The sequence below is a fragment of the Bombus affinis genome, unplaced genomic scaffold (genome assembly GCF_024516045.1).
Source record: "Bombus affinis isolate iyBomAffi1 unplaced genomic scaffold, iyBomAffi1.2 ctg00000080.1, whole genome shotgun sequence".
In the NCBI taxonomy this organism is placed as follows: domain Eukaryota; kingdom Metazoa; phylum Arthropoda; class Insecta; order Hymenoptera; family Apidae; genus Bombus; species Bombus affinis.
In genome coordinates this window covers 788,801-811,832 of record NW_026108828.1, presented here as the reverse complement: position 1 = coordinate 811,832, position 23,032 = coordinate 788,801, and the positions used below count along the sequence as shown (strand labels likewise).

Below are 23,032 nucleotides of genomic sequence, written 5' to 3'. Positions count from 1 at the left end.
TTCAACTACGACCTTTCCGCGACACGTATTTCAATGCTAGCGGCTGCGACAAAAGCCGCATGAAGCACGGCGAATTAAAAGCGCGTCAGAGTAACGCGGAAAACATTGTTCGTAGTTTTCGTTAAAAAATGATTTGCAAAGGAATTTTACCGTTGCAAAAACGGTGTATGTAAATGGTGGAGATAGGAACAAATGGATAATAGATTTTTTCTTTTGTAGCGCGGGCGATAATATTTAACTTTATCAGGTAAATAGAATACCCGCTCGTTCGACGAATTTTGTTTTACGATCGAGCCCCTATGACTTCAAAAACCTGCACGAGGCTGCAACAATTTTCTTTGATTCCTTTCGTTTCGCTGCCTCCTATAAGTGAAAATAAAGCTTGCTTTAACTCGAATCATCTACACGTCCGGATACGTTATTTTAGCTCTGTAACTCGAGTTTAGAACACGATCTAACCCAGCCCAGACTTCTACATGGCCAAGTTTACCTGTGCGAGTACAACTTCCATATTGCCGCTACTCTAACAAGTTGCTCTCTGCAACTCTAACTTTTCCAGCTATACGTTACGAGCCGTCAGCAACCAATCTTTCTTTCTATTGTTGGCATTGTCTGGAATAACCATAAAGATATAGAGATACAGAGTACGAGGGTCGTACGTTACCGTGTAAATGGATGCGATATGAGAATGGCAAGAGAATGCCCTGTTAGACGGATAAAGGCGCCTTTTGTCCTTGTTCAACGCTAATCTTACCAAGCCCGGCGAAACGACATAGAAAATTCGATTTAAAATTGTGCATTTGCCCTTATTCATTTCGTCAAGAGTTAGTGTTAATCAGGTACGATGGTTAATCTGTGTTACACACTTACGTATGTAGCTGCGATAACAAAACTTTCCAACGGTTTCGTCGATACAAGTATAACATCGAAGCGTAAGTGCCAATAGGCCTAACCAGTCATGGATATCCCTACAATCCCTACAACGAATATTTGAAAAAAGGCGTGACGAAAATGACGTTCGAAGACGAAAATTCGTTTCCTTTTGTCGTCTCTCAATATCTCCACTGCGCACACGGTTGGTAGGCGTCCGCTACCATTGCCACGTGTAAACGGTCACGGACGAAAATGACGTTGGAAAAATTAAATTCCTTTCTTTTTGTCGTCTCTCAATGTCTCTACTGCGCACGCGGTTGGTAGGCGTCCGCCACCATTGCCACGTGTAAACGGTCACGGACGAAAATGACGTTGGAAAAATTAAATTCCTTTCTTTTTGTCGTCTCTCAATATCCCCACTACGCACACGGTTGGTGGGCGTCCGTGACCGTTGTCGTGTAACAATGGTCGTGGACGAAAATGAAGTTTGAAAACTAAAATTCCTTTCTTTTTGTCGTCTCTCAATATCTCTACTGCGCACGCGGTTGGTAGGCGTCCGCTACCATTGCCACGTGTAAACGGTCACGGACGAAAGGACGTTCGAAAAGGAAAATTCCTTTCTTTTTGTCGCCTCTCAATATCTCCACTACGCACGCAGTTGGTAGGCGTCCGCTACCGTTGCCACGTGTCTACGGTCAAGGACGAAAGTGACGTTCGAAAACGATAATTCGTTTCTTTTTATCGTCTCTCAATATCCCCACTACGCACGCGGTTGGTAGGCGTCCGCTACCATTGCCACGTGTAAACGGTCACGGACGAAAGGACGTTCGAAAAGGAAAATTCCTTTCTTTTTGTCGCCTCTCAATATCTCCACTACGCACGCAGTTGGTAGGCGTCCGCTACCATTGCCACGTGTAAACGGTCACGGACGAAAATGACGTTCGAAAAATAAAATTCCTTTCTTTTTGTCGTCTCTCAATATCCCCACTGCGCACGCGGTTGGTAGGCGTCCGCGACCGTTGTTACGTGACAACGGTCACGCACGCCCACCAACCGCGTGCGTAGTGGGGATATTCAGAGGCGAAAAAAGAAAGGAATTTTAGTTTTCAAACGTCAGGTAACAATGGTCGCGAACGCCTACCAACCGCGTGCGTAGTGGGGATATTAAAGGGCGACAAAAAGAAACGAATCGGATCAAGAAAACATTTGTTGAATCGAGAGTTGTACGTAAAGAGTCGAAAACGAGAATTGTTAATAAATATACTATTAAACATCTACACATCCTGCACCAAATAACCTCACGTATTTACCGTACGAATGGGCGTGCGTTATTAGACGAACGCATTATATATATGTCGGAGATGAAAGAGCACCGGAGCCTTCCCCTCGGAACTTTGGGAAGACACCTAGTACCGTAATTTAGATTTCACCATAGCCGTATTAAGAAAGCCGTTGTCATTCGATCCGACTGTACTTATTCGAGATTTATGATAATGAGCTCGGGCTCGAGGCGACAACCAGTCGCCGAACGTAGTCGCGGTCAAGGGGATGAACGTTTTGTTTAACCAAGGCAGGAAGTAACTCTATACGATGGTAAACGATGGTAACGATGGTAAACGTTTCAATGGTTTCTGTCCCGTGGCTCGCCACACGCAGACTATGCTTCGAGTAAGACGATTACCAGATGTTGATGCGTCTCCACAGTACATGTTCGGCTAGCCCGAGGACCCGCTATAAATCTTAAGATCTATTTAACGAAAGTCCTTCAAACCGACAAACAACCTTTGTTCCAACTACGGGAAAATTGGAGAAGTCTATTTTTCTCACGAACGACGCGGCCCGATGGCGACTTTCTCTTAAGGGCGGCTAGCACCCTTCCCCTATTTCCTCCAACTAAGTAACTCCAATTTCCCTCACTTTCCGAATGAAGACTTTTCTCCGCGAATCCGATGATCCGGTGCCCTTAGACACACCCATCGTAGTTTTCCTCGACAGCGTCACCGTGATGGAGAGACACTCTATCGTACGATTTTAACGACGATACAAGTAATTCTCCGATACGTAGTGCTTGTTCTGTGGCGACCTGAATATAACTTAGATTTCCACGAAGTATACACGTTCGACATCCCGTTGACCGCGGATTCGTTACCGGACCCGAGGCCATTGTCATAACGCCGCGAGTATCTAACATTGTGATTAATTACCAACGCTGTAATACCACTCACTTGTGCCAATAAACTCTACCATTGTTACACCGCATCGATGGCCAATATCAACGAAGATTCATCGAACACCTCCACCCCCAATCCTATCATCTAGCCGACATATATATTTCGCATTTTCAGTCTTCGTCGTCGTCGATCCTTATCGTTTTAAAAGTCGTACGGTTCCAGAGCATTTGGTCGCAGTCGCAGACCTTTCGGTTAGCGAGCTCGTTAGCGACTGTCTTATGAAACTCATGGCGAAGAATGAACCTACAGTTTTAGGTCTGAATTTAGATCACGAACGATCGGAACCACACTGAGACAGACGTCTGTCTTTCTTTGTATATTTACGCAAATAAGATCATCAAGTAGTCAAACAATTTGATGCTCGGATCTCGATGATTGCGAACAATTACATTTCTGTTCTATTAACCGATCTGAGTGTTCCATATTTTACCTTTTCTGCGATGTCGATTCGATATTAAGAATTTATTTATAACGTTAGAGGTATAAGGCTAACACTTAGATGGAGCGTAATTACAAGAATCTTTTACATATCGCAACTGAGGCTAAAATAACAAAAAAAGAATAAAATAAAAGAATAATAAAAATAAGGTTTTGCGTGTGTGTGTATGATTAAGCGAGAATACAAGGCAAGAGGGAGGATAATTATTGTAAATCGAGTTTATGGCCAGCAGTCTGAACATAAAGTATACTACGTTGCAAGCTACGAGTGAACGTAAAAACTGTATTACTACCGTTACGTTACAAGGCACACGCACGAGCGAAATGACAAAGTTAGGATAAAAAGATTAGAAAATAAAACCAAGCACGCTGTAATGGTATTTCGCGACGTATTTTATTCTGTAACGTTATATCTGGTATGGTTATACCTTTCGATAAAAATCACAGATAATAAACCGAGTCTCCGTTTCAGTTGTAAGAAAATAAATTTCATTTTGTATTATGTGACGTTGCACTTTGTACAGCAAATCAACCGTTTCTCATATTTCGAAATATACACATAGCGTTTTATGCGTAAGGAGAGATAAGAAGCACACGGGACACTTGTGTACGTACGTTGTAAAGGACTTTCAATTTTGCATATGTGTCAGTCATCACGCATGAAATAACCGGACCAAAACAGTGGATACGGCGATACGTGTTTGACACGGCCAACCAGCGTTTGATTTGCGTTGAAATCAAATTTTTCGGTTCAACTTCACCGAAACTTCTTCTTATTCTAAAGTTATTAATACCGTTGAAGTGGATCTCACTTCAAACAAAACTTTACATCTTCTCTCTAGTGTTTAGTTTCCTTAGTCCTGCGAGAGATACAATTAGGCCTCGGCATAACGATCCTCTTTCAGAGGCTTCTTTGGTTTCAATTATAGCACCGCGAAAATCATCGCCGACATACAGACAACATAGACAATAAAGCGGAAATGCCAACAAACCGAAAGGATCAGAAAACTTCGATAGACCTAACGGCCATCAATATATTAGGTTGTGTTTTTCTTTTACAGACACGTCTTTTACAACGATGCATCTTCATACAACATGAAACCTATTTTGACAGAACAAAATGGATCATACGTAATTCGATAAAATAATATAAAACGAAAAATGTTGTGCATCCATTATTTCCTTATAAAACGAAAGAAACTTTTCGAACGACCTAATATTTCGACATCACAGTCGTTGATCGTCAGTTAGCCACCGGAGAGTCAAGAGTGAAGAATCGCTAAAATCGAGAGTTGTCATATCGCACGACTGCTTTAAGATCAAGTTCGAGTTCAATGATCATCGTTTTCTGTTTAATCCACTGTAATTAATCCATCTATCGATACATCATCACATAGGATAGAAACTACTGGAAATCCTAATTTCTAATATTTCTCTCTTTAGGCCAAGATAAAAAATACATCAACAAATACCGTCGACATCTTTAGCTAATTATGCAATAAAGACGATGAAATCATTGAATATATTCGTTTAACCGCATCGCAATTATGGTACAGATATCTCACGACATTGCATATACACAGCCCGTACGATGGCCACGGACAAGTTATTTCACGACACAATACGTTTGTACGACGCTACGAATGCGTTATTTCGCAACACAATACCGTTCGTACATTCCCACGGACGAGATATTCCGCGCGTCTGTTTTTCCGCAATTAAGCACAGCTCTCGCCCTAATAAACAAACACTTGCTTTTATACGAGACGTTTTTGTCACATTCGGATACGTATTATAATTTATCTCACAAATTTCCTGCCTTTCTATCCACTGTATACGTCAGAGACGAAGATTTCTAGTAGAAACACAATTCCATTGATTTTACCATCCAGGTGAAATACGTACGATACACGTATTGCGTAATATTTGTATCATTATGTATGTATCATTATGTTAATACAAATCTATACAATATATTCTTACAGGATTTATCATAATCGACAACGTAACGATCTGCAATGTTCATGAAACTTCGAATCAAAACATCGATAAAAACGGGATCGACGAAGCAGAAAATACGAGTCCCGTCGGATGCAATCCGACAGTTTAAAATCTGTTGTTCTTGATATCCGATCCTACTTTAAAATCGAAGCGTTCGTAAACCGATTAAAATCATAACTGCTTAATTACGATAATCAGGTGAACTCATTGGCCAAGGATCAAGGGTCTAGAATTAATATCGAGCTTAGTTGTTGGGTCACAAATAGGTCGTATACACCCGCTTGATGGCTATTCGACGTGCTTTGACCATAAAGGTTCGCAATACTAGAGTATCTTCAACGAAACGCAGTGTAACGTTGCAGCAGACAATGAGAGGCACCGACGTGAAAACGTACATACTTCATGGCTGCTGTCCCTTCCATTCTCGCTTTCTTCTTAACTGACTAAGAACGAGGAAAGGAAAAAAGACTTGTTCTCGACTTTTCATTTCATCCCTTACGTTACACGAAGGCATTGTCAGCGTCTCTTTGAGATTTTGCTCGGCGCGTTTCTTTCGCGTCGCCTATCGTCGATGCGCGATATTATTCGATATCAACGAAACAACGCCATTAAGACACGTATGGTCTCGCCCTTGTAACGCCACTGTGGCTGAGAAACTATATTACGCGTGATATAAAACGTATTATAGCAACGTGATATAAAGCGATAAAAATTATGTGGTTTATATAGTTTGTATCTTCTACTTCTTTTAAGACAGGGAAATTTATAGCGGCGAGCATTTGTAGAGCGACAAGTAGGTACATACGTTGATTTTTAAAGGCTTGTACAAGATTTTTAAGCGGAAATTCAATTTCGTTGGATTCTGTTTAATTGGATTTGAATTTTTAAAAGGTAATGAATTTTCCCGATCGAACTGTTAGTTTAAGCGCGGCCTTTAATTGTATCACGAACATTATTTTACGTTACTCTGCAACGTTTCCTCTATGTAATATATTCAATGTTTGTATACGCGATCTTCGCCTTAAGAATTACTCAAATATTTGGTTTTAATACGAAGGATTGTTTTAAAGATCATTTTCACCTCTATAAATATTTATTGTGTAAACCGTGTGTATAATTTGCGTAAAGCTTAAAAGATTTCCAATTTAACATTCGCACGTGAATTAAGACTGTTACTTGGAAAAATCATCGAACTCAAGAACCACACTCTTCCTCGCGTTCAAACTTATCCGCCTGTGCAGTTCGTAAATTCACTTCTTAGGTTTCTAATGAATTTTCAAAATAAACCTTCAACCTATCTATGTATGTATCTATACGATTAAACAAACCGTGGATTTTTATGCATTTCTAAATAATTTGTAGATATTATTCTAAATATCCATGGAACTATCGATTAAAGAATTATTATTCACGAGAATATAAGAAACAAAGATTATTAAAGTTATTTTATCTGGTATTACATGCGTGTAATTCGCGAGTCAATAACTTTATTTAATTATTTTGCTAAATTGATTCCTCGTCTCCTATATTTGCAGAAAGATATTTCTGTTGCGTCAAATACGTTTCCATTTTATATTATCTTCCACAGAGGTACTACATACGTATTATCTTTCTGTCTATCTTAACTTCAATTTTTTTAACTCGTCGCTTGTTGACTTTGTCAAATGTCCTTTGTTTACTTTGAAGTTGCGAAGCACGGAAAGCTTCCTAGGTACGTGTCCCACTCAGTCTAATAAAAAACGTTCAGGTGCGCGAAAAAGAAAAACGCAAAGTTCAAACGCACGCTAATAGATGGCTATATTTAAAAAATTACTCATATTAAATATATTAAGGGCTAAGTGACTTCAATTTTATTAGCTCGTTTCCTGCTGTCTTTAATGTTGCGAAACAGGAAAAACCTTCCTATCGCTCTCATCTAATAATAAGCATTTGGGTGCACGAAAAAGTAGAAGATTCAAGCCAGGATCAACGGAAAGTTTTACTTAAAAAATCAAATATGAAGAATCGAAAAACTTTTATTCATCTCCGATATCTATTCATCTCTCCGAGATGTATCTTGTTAAGATTATCCTCCTTCGAGGATTAAACGCTTCATGGCTATATAAAATGGTAACGAGTAGCGCCCTCTTCTAAAGTATTTAAAAAACAGGAGTAGGTCAGTGTGAAATTAAATGGCTGGAATTTTCAGCGATTTCCATAGACAGTGTCTTTGAAATACCTAATTCTCGCTGTTTCACGTATAAGCGAAATAGCGCTCAGCTTTCCAGCAAAAAGCAAATAGCTATATTCTGTAGTATTTGAAGCATCGACTGGCGAACAAATGCGAGAGGAAAAGTTTCGTGAAATTTACATCTTGAATTTCGTTATTTCATTTAACGCAGAGGGATTGGCGTCCGCTACGATCGATACGTTGGCAGATTTGCCTGCGGTTTCTAGCGATTGTCGCGACGATTCTAATTGAGTTTTGCGAAAGAAATGAAATTAAACGTTGGCCGTTAATCGATGGCTGGAAAATAAAATGGATTGCCATGATTCGTCGTATCCCCCGCCTTTTGTTTCTTTCTCATCTTTCGCGTTTCACGGTCTTCACCAATTACTATATAGAGCCGTACTTTTCTGCTGGCAACTTCAGTTTACGAGATTAAACATTAGCTGGTCCCGTTTCGTTTGATAAAACTGACATCTCATATACGACCTGAGGCATTCTACGAGCTTGGCGCAGGTTTAATAGAAATGTTCGGTAAATATGGACACAGATAGCGAATGTTACTTGTATAAACATTCACTCTGATCGAGAACTAAAAAATCTGGAATTTTCTGCTCTTGTGCTGAATTACAGTGGTTCGCGAAAATATTTGAATATCCCTGCAAACTCCTTGTGGACATATTATTAAGAATATCTTGATATCCTATCGATACTGTGACAAGATTAACGTATTATTACAATTTCAAACGAGTATGACAATGTATGTAAGAGTCGCAGGACATTTACTGCGATTATTTGTATGTTTGAGACTACTACTAATATTGTATACTAATTTTTCGTTAAGCATATGTTTGCAATAAATGCCTTGCAACCTCTATATATATATCGAATTGGTTTCAAATTTTCCATAATGTATTAATAACAAGAGTTCTGTAGAAAACGTTCGAATAATGTATTCAATTACACGTAATTGATATTGCCTATTTAATATAATCGGAGAAATAGTCTCATTCATTTCATAGTCAATTCATTTTAAGAATTAGCGGGAATACGAGTACGTAATAGGAACTTTAATAATCCCAGAATCCCATAGGCAAGTAAAAAGAAATAATTTAATTGAATTTGCTTTAGTTCGACTTTATTTCTATTTCTTATTTAATGCAATTCTATTTTATTTAATTTTAATTTCCATTTTTCTTTCATTTTATTAATAATTTAATATAATCCTAGCTCAATAACATAAATCATATAAAAAAGGATATATAAATAAATCGGTACAATACGATGCAAGCTAAATTTATGTACCAAAACTTTGACAACACCTTATAGATACGATAACTAATTGGAAATTAAGTAAAAACTACTTGTAATAACCCGCATTGCTTGTCAGGTAGGAGAAGATATTCAATCAACAAATAATTTCGCTACGTTCGAAATCTTCTCGCTCCTTAATCCATTTTCTTTCTGATTACAATAAACAGCATTAATTCCGTTCTCGATTAATTAATTTTATCAGTAGTATACTTATATCATTCTATAAAACATTAAATAAGTGACATTTAAGTTAAAAAATTATTTGCATATTATTATTTATACACTTTTGTTTGCATATATCATTATAAAAATTAATGGAATAAACTAATAGGATAACATATTTCTTAAACAAATGGAAAAATGAAAAGTCGATGGATTTTCATTTAACAAGCGTGTATCATTTGTAGCATTATGACAACTTAGCGATCCATTTGCTCAGCAAGTACTATCTTCAATAACTAAATCCTTTTAAATTAGTTAAACCTTCAGTGTCCTATTTTCCTATTCACTAAACGACATTTTTAATACGAATCAATTCGTTTCGCTAAAGACACTAAAAATTGATTATTAAAATAGAACTATACATTTTATATATTTTACACTAGTTCTCGTTGTCATATGATTACAATGACCTTAATGAATAAACGATCCTAAACAGCAACAGCATAAACGAGCTTATCTCAAGTATATCAATATTATACCAATATGTATAAGTTTATATTTCCAAAATACCTGTCTTTAAAAGTAAAATAATAGCAAACAAGGCAGTAAATAAAGTAAACGATCGTATTGCTCAACAGTCTTAACAAATAAAGCAACGATGCTAAAAGTAACAAAAATTGCTCCATAGCATATGTCCTCACAATTAAATTACGAATTAAAAAGGAGAATAAGAGTAAAATTAACAAATCGAATGTAAGCAAATGAAAGAATCATTCTGTATTATGTTTCCCTCGCTAGTGGCGGGATATTCAAACTTTTAATAATGATAGCGTCTCTTCAATCAAGAAATCACACATCCAAAAACTTTTACCTCGTAATAACGGTATTATTATACCATCGAATAAGTAAAAAATTAACACTCACCAAGAAAACGGTATAAGCAACGAAGATTTACAGCTTGGCCTTCGCGAGACAATAGTGGTGGTTGGCGCCAGACAAGTGGTCGAGAAGAGTATGCCCTACTGCACAATCATAGGCGTAGATCGTGCACCCGAATTGTCCCGTCTGTCGATGGATATTACCTGCAACGACCTCCGTGATACATTTCTTGCGCTACGCGAATAGGTGCACCTGTTTGCGTGCCACTTAATATCGCGTACGCACGAAACAGCTCGAGAATTATCCACGAATTTTACGAATTCGCAGTTACTAATCGCTTACCAAACGTCGATTATGTCGTTAGCGCTTGAAAAGACATTCGAATGTAATTGTTGCAAAAGATAAAGGACCTTTGTAAAATAGACGATCCAATTCCTATCGCGTTCACAGTCGAAGCGGTACTGTGAGGCTCGTTGCGACCCGGCGTCCCTTTATACGATCGACCCCCGAGCTCAATAGCCAATCACCGTTACGCATTCTCCAACGTTCAAAATCCTTCCGTTGGATCCACGGACGGCCGATGTCAGTTATGTGAGGGGGTAAACATGGACGATCTGAATTTGATTCAATTATCCAAAGCGAGAGAAACGGTGTTTGAGTGGTGGCGCGAAAATTACCGATTTCGTTGCGCATATTGACAAAGTTATGGCGAGGGATCTGTATGGTATGTACTATATAGCTTTTCTCGCGGGCTATGTTTCTTTATATTGTATATCGAAGTACGCACCTAACGTTTCAAGAGAAGCTTTGCATGCCTTGTATAACTTGAACTGTAGTTTAGATTTACAACTTTACTTTAGTCTTTATGTTTTCTTACTTTTCAAGAGGTAATCTGCGATACTTGTAAATAGATACTACATATATATGTACGTTAACTTGTAATGTGTAATATTCCTCTTTGGTTAGGTCTATATTTTCTAATGTGACAAATATGTGTATGGTGGCCATCTTGTACAAGTAAACTGATATTTTTAGCGTAATTTTACAAATTACAAGTCATAAATTATTCCTTTTTCCAAACAAGGAAATATACGAGAAAAAATAGAACAGATTCTTACGATTATTTTTGTGAAGTTTTGTAATATACGAATTAGCATTTTTTTTTTATTTTTTTTTTTTTTTTATTGCATTTGAAAAAATCATGTATTTAAGTATTCACGAGAAAGGGGAGACAGAAAAGAAATGCAAAGATGGAAAGTTTCGAATATGTAAAACGTAGTGAAATCCGTAAATGATTTCATAACTGCTCTTGAACATTTCTTACAAACAAACGAGTCATCTCATACTTTCCTACAGGATAAGTACATATTCATCAGAAAAAATTCCATTGATGTTGTCTATGAATGCTTATGCATCCAGCGAAGTCTGTGATTATTTTCTTTATCTGGAAACATACGTTATAGTTTTGAAGTTATAGTTTTACATTATTTGTTCACAATCGTTATAAAAAGACCGGAAATGTATTCAGGTCACGCACATGCTTTACTGCTTTATACGTACTATCGATGTTAAAAAACAACTCGTACCGAAAGGATTAATATAATTTTTATTTAAATTTTTTATTTCGTATTCATAGACGAAAACTGTGTTGTGTTGTTTGTCCGCAAATATGTAAAACGATTCCATTATATTATAAAGTTCTGAAAATCGATAGTTTTCGTTATACATTTCGTTAGTTAAAATAGTTAAATGACTTTCCAGAAACAAATCATGCTTCATGGACATTTTGAGCTTAGTTAGCGTAAAAGTTGAACCTTGTTCTGTAATTAGTTGTTACATGAAATTAAATGGATTTCAAGTAGCTGGTATGTAAATGATACTTAAACTAACATGTAATGCTTAAATCGTAAAATAGATATACATGTAAAATCAGTTAAATTTAGGGAATCAATATCGAATCAATATCAATAGGGAATATATTAAGTCAAAGATTATTTGAAAGAATTTCAATTTCACTTCAAACTTGAAAGGATATTTCAGATCAAGTAAATAACAAATTTATACCGGTATAGTGATCTCATGTTTCTTGAATTCAAACAATTTGTGTAATCGGTACGAGAATGTATGCAATATGGGATATTAAAGAGAATCGCATTAGGCATTATTGCACCATGTACGTCATAAATCGTCGATGAAAGCTCTGAAGCGGGCAAAAAAGTTTATAGCTTCGATAAATAAACTGTTCTTTGTAAATGATAGGTTAAAAAGTAGGTAATCAGCATTAATATCAATAGGATATTCCATCGAATAATTTTAAGGATCTTTGTATTATAACATATCCTTTAGATGAAAGATAATTGTTAGTTTTATAACGAAGAATCCACAAGTGTTTCTACAGTAACAAAGTAATTAACGTTTCCTTAAGGGACTAATTCTTGTTACAGATTTCTTTCACCTTCATCTTTGAAACTATTCATAAATTATATTTATATCTTTCAAAATATCACATCCTAATCCTTAATAATGCTCACAGTTTTGTAGTATTTAATATCTTTTGATTTATTCGAGATTTCTTCAAATCTAATACAGAATTCAAAATGTTTCACGTATTTATTATAGTCTATAGATTATGCTTACAGACTTGGTTCATGTATGTACGTATGTGTATTATACATTATTGTATTTAAGAATTTATATGATCGTCCCATGAAATACCTCTAGTCTGTAGGAAACAGTCTGTTGCTACTATGGTTTAGATGAAAGAATATTATGACATGTCGTTTAACTGTATGATACCATCTATTAATGTATCAACGATGACTTTAATGACAGTCTAATAGATATTGCGCTACAACTTTGATCGACGTGACTTATTTCTATGATGCACTTCGACAAGCTGATTTCAGCCAAATCAAGTCAAACGAAGTTTCTTATGTTTAATATTCATATAAACTTACTATGCATGTACGTAGTTTGTTTCAATAGCATCTACATAGTTTAAGAAACTAGTTGATGACGTTGTTTCAATAACACAATCATAGTGGTTTTTAGAATAATCATGATTCGAACGCAGACTATTAGGGGATGATATGTTTTAAGAACAAAAATTATAGTTTTCCCTTCTAAAACATGAGATTGAGATTGAAATAATTTTGAAAGAAGAGCAAAATAATTTTAATTCTTTAACCATTTAACTCTACCTTAATAACAAAATACAAGAACGTGTTAAGTATACATTATTACTAATTTAATTATTTATATCACTAATAAACAATATTCTTAATTCGCAATTCTTATATCATTGAACTATACTATTAATGAAATGATTTTATATAACTTGCAATTCAATGGAATAAAAACATGAATGAAATATTTAAACATACCTACGTACATAGATTTCCAATAATTTTACGTAACTTTATGAATTAACACGTTACAATATATTTTGCATATATATACGGTATATATCTGTTACATTTATCAAAAATGATTCTTGTTCAATTACATCCGCCACTTATATCGCGGAAGCGTACAATTATTTCAAACAATATGAAAATAATTTATCGTGAAAAATATTTTACGTATTGTTTCTCGTTTTTATCGTAAATTAAGCACGTTCCCATTTCTTGCCATAAGAAATAATGGATAATCGATAACAACAGCGTAACGAAAGTAAAAATTATTGTTCATTCACGTTTTGAACGTAATTTTATCAGCTGTACTTTTTCAGCTACTTTGATTTTACTTAATTTCAAAGAACATATTTAAATAATAGCTGGCTTAACGTATGAAATATAACGTCGAAATATTACCGCGACTGTCTTGAACAGATTTCCGCCTGTAGATGACTTTAAACGTTTCCGTATCTCGTAATTTGCGAGAAACGAATCTCACATACATTTCTACGAGACCTTGCTCTGTCCATCTTGCAGTTCCTTCCTTGATTGACTTTCAAATTTCCCCCTGGATTCTAGGCTGTTTCTGTCATATAGAGTGAAGAGTTCGCTGGCCCTCGAAGCAAAGAGACAAGCACATAGAAAGTCTGCCTTTGGGGTTGGAAGTAAGCATAATTTACGATACGATGATCTAATCCCTTCATCACGCTTGGAATATACATGGTTGCCTGTAAAAGGACGCAGTTTTATATTCAGCAAGTTGCAAAGAAAAGATCTATGTCATTTTGTGATCTTATAGTACTCACTCGAGAGAAAAGTAAATTTTAATCAACGTTATATAATATTGATGAAATCCAATTGCTGGGTCAAGAAGAAGAGAAAAATATCCTTCGCCATTCATAACAAATATTTGACTTTCTGTTTTAATATACTGCGGGCACGAGAAAATATTTGCGCGTGTCCATATTTTCCAATGAACCGTTTTCCTATCAGCTTTTATATTTCAAATCAAATCCTTATAATCGTATGAAAGTACCATTAAATAATACCAAGTTTAATACGTGTATCATGTATTTATATTCATATTATTTAAATACCTTTCGTAGTCACTGTATAACTGCCATCTGTGGATAATACATAATTCTCTATTTATTCCTTCTGTAGCCGATATTCCACGACATGCATTATTTATTGATTTGTACGTGTGTCCACAATAGGTAGATTTCTCTCTATGTGTATTCATAAAAAAAAATTCGTTGGATTCAAATCAGATGATGGACGAGATTATTTTATTGGACACGTTTATTCTATCTATTCTATCGAGGGTTCGATTTAAACGTTCGATTTAAATGTTAAATAAAAAGTACGGTATATCAAGTAAATAGGATTAATTATTGGATCTACGCTTATCAGATATTTTATACTTCTCTCATTAAACATGTACTACAAATTTACGGAGTTTTAGATTACTTCCTTGTAACATTCTCTCTCTCTCTCTCTCTCTATATATATATATATATACAAATATGTACATATATGTAAGATAGTAATCCGGGGATAATTCAGGGATCTATTCTGTAGTCTGAAAATCGAGTTTTTATTATGGAGTAAATAATAAAATACAAAAATAAACAACAATTAATATGCGTCTATAACAATAAATAATACTTATATAAACGGGAAATAAAAAGTCTTTAGTACAATGTTTACCTGAAAATCGAGAATCGATTTTCAACGTCCTGAGCTACCGATCTTCCTTCTTCAGTCTTTAAAATTTTAAATAACTATTCTGTAACCTTGTCTGTCTCTAATGTAACTCTCTGTCCGTCCGTTCGCGAAAAATTTGCTTCTTAAAATGGTCGTCCATAAAATAAAAGAAGGTCTGTCCGTGAAACACAGCCTGTCGTGCAACCCGTAAAACAAAAAGAATCCCTATCCTACAGGAACTCTAGGGAGTTTACACCGCCCCTCGAATGGGGAGTGAAACAGATTCCCTTCAGATCCCCGATTACCGTTATCCACTTCATATATGGAGTTTGAAATCCTTCTTAGAATTATGAAAGGTCCTTTCCTCATTTCTTCCAGCTTATTTCTATTCATTTTTTTTCCGTTATGGGTGAAGACCATATCACCGATTTTAAATTCGTGTTCTCTTCTTTTTTTATCGTATTTTTGTTTGTTGATTTCGAAATTTCTTGTTGAGTTTTTGAATGCTTCTTCTCTGTCTCTTTTTAGGTTTATCTTATTCTCCATTATTTCCTTAGGGACGATTTCAATCATTTTTCCATTCAGTAAATGATTTGGGGCAAACCCCGTTACACTGTGTCTGGTGTTATTGTTTTCTTCTACGCTTTCTTCTGTGATTTCTGTCCAGTTTCTCTTATTTTTGTCTGAATTACATCTGATCCTGTTTACTAATGTTTGATTTACCCTTTTGTTCAGTCCATTGGAGGATGGGCAGTCTGTCGAGGTGAAAATTAATTTAATGTTCCTTTTCCTCCTATACTCTTGAATTTCTTTGGATGTCATTACTGGGTATCGGTCTGCAAGGATAATTTTTATGGAATCAGTTTCTCCTGTCGAGTCTATAAGTTTTATGATATCTTCTGTGTGTTGTGTTTTCGATGTGGACATAAAAACAACCCTTGAAAAATGATCGATGAGTATGTGCATGTATTTCTTTGGTGAGTTGTTATTGGGTGAAATCGACCTGGGAAATTCAGTGCTTCATAAATCACACAAGGTTGTTTCTTGGGCAGTGGCTCTGGCTTTCTGTCCAATCTTGCGTTACTCCCTTGTGTTTTTTTTCCCTTCGTCTGATATTGCCCCAAGAATCCGATTAACTCATTTGTTGATTGTACTGTTTCTTTATCCATTTTATCTTGAATGTGTATGGGTAATCCAATAACAATTAGATTTATCCCTGTCTCTTCAGAAGTCTTCCTCCTTACTTCCAATATTAATCATTCCTTTTTTATGGCATATTCAGTGAATGAACCTGAAATGTATTTAAAGTTATAAGTGTATCGTACTGCAGACCAACCTTTATTGCCAGAAGCTTTTTGAACTGCCACCTTCCAATTTTCCCAGTTGTATTCTTCATCCTTCAGCAGATTTGCTTGGTACCATTCTGATGCTGTTTTTCCCAAATATTTCTTCAAATTCTTGATCCTTTTTTCATCAGTTTGGATTTCGTATTTTTCGTATTCGGTTTCATACTCATATTAGAGTATGGAAGGGATCCGTATGTGAAATATGAATATTTCATACTCCAATCTGTGGCTTTTTGCCTTCCATCAAATTGTTTTATGACAAAGTCTGTGCCTTCTCTCTCATGCATGTTTTGTTTCTGGAAGATCTCTAATAATGTTTCTGTTTGAAGATTGGGCTTTTCGACTTCGGTCTTTATTTTCCTTGTGGGGATGATCTCCGATTCTTCTAAGTAAATATCTCGAAACACGAAGTTTAAACTTGTACCGATGTATGACGCTGCCGTTGCGTCATCCATCGTGAGTGCAATGTTTCTGTAATGGCTTACCTTGGTTAAGCTGTTTGCGGCTTTCTTCACTATCGATAAACTGAATAATCGCGGACGATGATCTCTTGCTTGATATTCTGGAGGAAAGACATCACATACTTCATCTTCTGGTTTTCTTATGGATTCTTATGCATTCTATTTTCTCCCCCTTGCGTTCTCGTTCATGGCGATACGTAGCTTCACTTCTAACGGCATGGCGTAGTGAAAATCGATTTGTAAGATCGTAATTTGGTGATAATTCAGGGATCGATTCTGTAGTCTGAAAATCGAGTTTTTATTATAAAGTAAATAATAAAATACAAAAATAAACGACAATTAATATGCGTTTATAACAATAAATAACAATAATTATATAAACGGGAAATAACAAGTCTTTAGTACAATGTTTACCTGAAAATTGAGAATCGATTTTCAACGTCCTGAGCTACCGATCTTTCTTCTTCAGTCTTTAAAATCTTAAATAACTATTCCGTAACCTTGTTTGTCTCTGATGTAACTCTCTGTCCGTCCGTTCGGGAAAAACGTGCTTCTTAAAATGGTCGTCCGTAAAACAAGGGAAGATCGGTCTGTCCGTGAAACACAGCCTGTCGTGCTACCCGCGAAACAAAAAGAATCCCTATCCTACATGAAATCTAGGGAGCTTGCATATATATATGTATCCTTTTAAAATTCTAACAAATTATACAGATTCATAAAAATATAGTTAAAGACTTTGTAATATTGTGGTTTTTAAATACACATATATAATTTTTAAATAAATGTTAAATTTCTTCCGACTATTCGTATCACATTACGATTATGCTCTTTTAGTTCTATAGCTTACGAAGTTAGTTTAGAAGTCGAGGCTTACCTCACAGGCTTACACAAAAGTATTGGTTGAAGTTTTCCTATCAAAAAAAAAAAAAAGTAAAAAAAAGGAAAAAGTTGTAATCGCTTTAATCCGCAGGTTGTAGTTAACACGTTTGTGTTTCGATTTAAAAGTTAATTCAATTAATCCATAATATCGAAATGTTGCTAACTGTTATTTTATATTTATTTTATATTATTTGATATTCAATCGTTTGATGAATACCATAGATATCTGATATTTAATCATTTAGATGAATTTCATAGATATGTAATATTTAATCGTTAGATGCGTTCCATCAAAGTTTAATATTCATCTGCCCACGTTCTCTAAGGGAAGATTTGATATAAAATAATTTTCATAACGTTTTAAGACATTTATAAAATGATTACGTAACACTTTATGTTAATTTGGAAATTTAAATAAATTAGAGAATTATCAATACCATTCGTTGTTATAACGATGCTTAATAACTCGGAATACAAACAGCTTTCAAGTAATCGGATAAAATTTATTATGCTGCCAAAATAAAAGTATGATTTATACAAGGTAAAATCTCCTTTGTAAGTAGTGTGATGCTCGCAATGTCAGGCACACGAAGTATACGCGCATATTATATCACGTAATTTCAGCTTTATTCCATCTCTTAATCGCTTGGTTTGAAGAAGCCGTAAGTAACAAGCGAAGCCATAGCGTAAAATAGTTTTATTAAACTTGTAAACAGATATAAGAAATATAGTCGTAGTATCCAACTGCAAGTTCAAATGCGAAAAATAACGTTCGGGAAAATTTGTGACATGGTGAGAAATTTTATACTCATATCCTAAATTGATAACATATATATTATTTGTAGAAAATTATATTTATTTGTATATATGTAAACATAATATCTATTAATGAAAAAGTTAATTAAGAAATATCCTATTATTATTACTATTCGTATCTATTATTTTTCATTTAATAAAAAACTAGTGTACACCAACTCATGTTCATTCTACTGATCTTATTTTTACGGTTCGAAATATATATATCGAATTTCGATTTTCCATCGTGTTTCGCTTATGATTCATAAATATTAATTAGCATGCGATTAATTGGTGTTATAATTCAGAATGTTCGATATTCATTTACATTTATATTACTTTCACGTTATAGTTCAATATTTAACGTTGGTTAAATATTTTATTATTTGAAAGACTTGTGTCTATACTTCATATGCGACAAGAATTGAGAATTCTTCACGTTTTTTAATTTAACGATCCTACTTTTATTTCAATTAAATCTCGATTCTTAAACTTTCATTTATTCGCGTCAAAATTAAATCCTAAGCTTCAATCCTACGCTTCCCTATGTAAAAACCTTTTAATCCTTATTTTTCGAATAGTTTGCGAGAATTGATCTTCGCGCAAGAATTAACGCCACTCAAGTACTAATTGATTCCATCTCCAGAGCGCTTAAGTGACATTCGATTGTCGCTTGAGTAGTTCTTATCCTCGCTGTAAAATACGACAGAATTTCGATTCCTCGATCATTAATTACATTATGAGACTACTTTCTCACGCTTTTCCATTCCACGCCGTGATTCCGCTCGCCTAACTACTCTTTCGTTATAGCGCCGATCAGACTTTCAACAAGCTCACGATTAATCTCGATAATGAAATTTCCATCACTATCGCAATAAAAAAGATTATTCTACGTTAAGCTATATCTTCTTTTTTTAATTGACAGAATGCATCGATACGTTGATCGCCACGTGTATTTTATAGATTTTGGCCAATAGATCGAATAGAAACACAGAGTGTGATTCTACGTGAAAAATAAGAAAGATAGGAAAAACACCTGGTATGATTTATTACAATTAATTTTTTTTTCATCCGAGGATCGAAATTGAGGATTTAACCGGTGTACTGAAATTTTTACAAATTTTATTCCACATTTTCCACTCGGTTTTTCACGTAGAATCAGTAATTGCTCGCTTCTGCCGCAATATTTTTCAGCCCATTTACATTATTAAAAGAAACGTTTTACTTTTCCAAGGTATTGTATTACATTCGCGCACTCTTCTCCGACAACGTTACCTAATTCTTCATATCGTCGGAAATTCCTTGGCCCATTATTCGCGTTTCATTCGTTGGAAACTTGCGTTAATTTGTTCGCCAACTGGAAGTTACATAAGTCCGTCGATTTTTATTTCCACGAACTGTTAGAATAGGATAAAATTTTGTTGCCATAAATTGTATTTAACGCGGAGTTATCAACCACGAGCTATTGTATAAAGCTTATTACTTATTGTATAGAACTTTTACTATATCGTAGATCAATAACGTACTAAGATTATGAAAATTTATGATTTATTTATGACTTATTTATGACTTATTATTTATTATTATAATATTAAGACTTATGTACGCGACTCGAATATTTATGTATTCTCCTTCAATATCCTTAATCCCTTCGATATGACGTATAAAATTTACAAATTGCCATTTTAACACAATTCAAATATAGTTCGCGTGGACTACACGCGAACGATGTGGTTTCGAATTTATTAACTAAGCGTTATACGTTCCTCAATGTGGACATTACTTATGTACATGGAATGTACGATTATAGTTAGAAACGTGGCTGAAAATACAGATTTGTTAATGGTATAAGTTACAGTTGCACAATGATGAGTCATAGCAGATGAGATTACCATAACTTCGAATATAACTTTTATCGTTACAATTCTATGTTAACGTTGTATTTGCATCTGACAGTTTGTTGAATTGCGTGATATCACGAAGATGGCGAACTAAGTTTAACTTGGTTTAAGAATATAAGTTTAACGATAAGTGAAATCTACCAGTTTCTTCTCTTTTTTCTTCTTTTTTTCTTTTTATTTTGCTTATTTCCTTATTTCGAGAGTTTCGTATAATTCTCATCTATCCAGGAATAATTTAAATGTAGAAAACAATTCAACGAAATGAGAAATATACGTTTGTTTCATGTGCGATTAAAAAATTGCATCCGACGAATTTAATATATCAATTAATAAGTATTATATTTGTTTGGAATGTTATTTCTGCAAAATTGTTTAGAATTGTTCTTTGGATATTTAATAATACGTATCTTGTAAGTTAACGAAGATACTCGCGATTTGTTGTTGTTTTTTTTTTTTTTTTTTTATTCATTAATGTAACTATTACATACTGCTGTGTCCGCTAAAATAAGTTCAGATATTATGGAGGTTTCAAATACGTAACGACAAGAAGATATTGTGCCTGGAAAATAGTAGTAAATGTTGAATATGTCGATGTTAAAACGTCTTTAATATATTCGGTATAAATATATCGAATTTAATTTATTTTCAAATTACATTATTATTTAATGCTCGCGATTAACAACCATTTCCAATTACATATTTAATGATGCATCTATTATCAGAACTTATTAAAACATCGCATCTCATCGAAGATCACGTTATTCTGTGATTGTTTCGTACTCGCTACGTTTTATGTACGTACACGTAATGAGAATTAAAATTTATCGAAGGAGGAGCTGCGGTCTGCGAATAATTTTTTAACAAAAGCGAAAAAAAGAATCGTGTTAAATCTAACTAAGTATCTCTGTCTGTTGTTACAAATATTACGTTAAAATTGTGTACGAGACGAATAAATCGTAGAGAAATGGGGAATCGAAGAGGCAATTATGGCATAGAAATTAACAGGAAAAAATAATCTTATCTGTTAATTTTTATAGGATAGTTTGCTTTTTAATTTTTATCTATAGGCATAAGAGTAACCATTAGAAATACTTATAGAAATTTAATGGAATTTTCTGTTAAAATTACATCTACCTTGATTGAAGGAAATTTTAATTAATTTCATTCTTAAAACTCAACGAATCAAAGTAAATGCTTAACATTCGTCATACATTAATTGAATTCGCTAAAATTGATGTACCAAATACATTTCACCATGATGAAAATGTTTTAACGTTTGCATCGATATAATAGCGTTTGTACTGGTGTATTTATCGATGATATGTTTACTTGAAATACGTGAAAACAAAGTATAGCTACAACAGACTGTGTAAAAACAGAATGTAAATTATTGAACGTACTTTCGTACTGTGACGATAAATCGTGGGGATTGTTAATGAATTATTATGCACTCGGTAATAAAATACGCTTGCAAAATACAACATCTTTTTGCATGGAAGCTTTGATATTAATATTAAATATGCAAACAGGATATACAGCGTGATGAAGGCTATTCATTTAGTTTGCTTATTACTTTATAGAATGTTATAAACGTTAACTTCATATAGTTTAAGAAAATTATCACGGAATACACGTCACGTTGCACATGGAACATTTGCGGTGACATTTCAAAGGCTGATTAACAGAATGTTATTATTGTGCCGTAGAGAAATACGATTAGTGCGCGGAATTTACTCGAAACTATAGTAGAAAAATGGTAATACGGCGTTTATTTAATTAGAATTTCATTTTACGTTTTAATCATTCTTAAGCAACCTTCCTCTTCTATATTTGTAAAAGAGGAAACGAACACCTCGCTTTTTTTCTTCTGGTAACTTCAATCTTGTAATTTTGCTAATAACTTAACGTTATAATAACTAAGATTAATATATTGTATAATAAAAATCCGTAATTCTTTCGAAGATTGACGTTATGTAAGGGTAAAGCTGTAAGTAAACGTTGGTTTATAGATATGAACGTTAACGGTATAGCAAACGTTTATTAAAGTAATAACGCAAATAATAAATGAAACATTTCCTTAAAAATGAAAGCATGCGTTGATCGAATGCAGTTGATTGTTACGTTTGACAGCCTATAAAATTTTTCTGAGAGTCGTGTTAAATAATGAACGTAAAAAATATTACTTTTTGCATGATTTATCATTAAACATGTTTGTTTAATAGAGCGAGTAAAACAGTCCCGGAAGGATTTGAGTTCTCATCGACCCTTTTTTCCCAGAAATTACGCTCTTGGTGCAACAATTTCAACAATTTTCAGCAGTTGCCAAAATTATTTTAATACAACTTTCAGCTGAAAAATTGTAAGAAATTGTTAGAATTTAATATTAGGAAAAAACGTAATATTAGGAATTTTATTTTAATATTTTATTTTAATATTTTAATATT

At 34.4% G+C, this 23,032-nt stretch overlaps 3 long non-coding RNA genes across 3 annotated transcripts in view; all 3 read right to left on the bottom strand.

The window, feature by feature from the left end:
- LOC126927257 (uncharacterized) overlaps positions 1-17,686 on the bottom strand; it is a 48,987-nt gene extending 31,301 nt beyond the window's left edge. Inside the window, exon 1 of the long non-coding RNA XR_007715329.1 lies at positions 17,428-17,686. This is a non-coding gene — a long non-coding RNA (uncharacterized LOC126927257). The remainder of the gene's footprint in view (positions 1-17,427) is intronic.
- On the bottom strand, positions 11,691-14,384 carry LOC126927265 (uncharacterized). Its single transcript, XR_007715338.1, has 3 exons — positions 14,306-14,384; positions 13,917-14,227; positions 11,691-11,804 (listed from the first exon to the last, which is right to left on the bottom strand). It is a non-coding gene; the product is annotated as an uncharacterized LOC126927265 (long non-coding RNA).
- On the bottom strand, positions 14,415-14,828 carry LOC126927250 (uncharacterized). The gene is made up of 2 exons (XR_007715320.1): positions 14,597-14,828; positions 14,415-14,514 (listed from the first exon to the last, which is right to left on the bottom strand). It is a non-coding gene; the product is annotated as an uncharacterized LOC126927250 (long non-coding RNA).
- Positions 17,687-23,032: the final 5,346 nt, after the last annotated feature.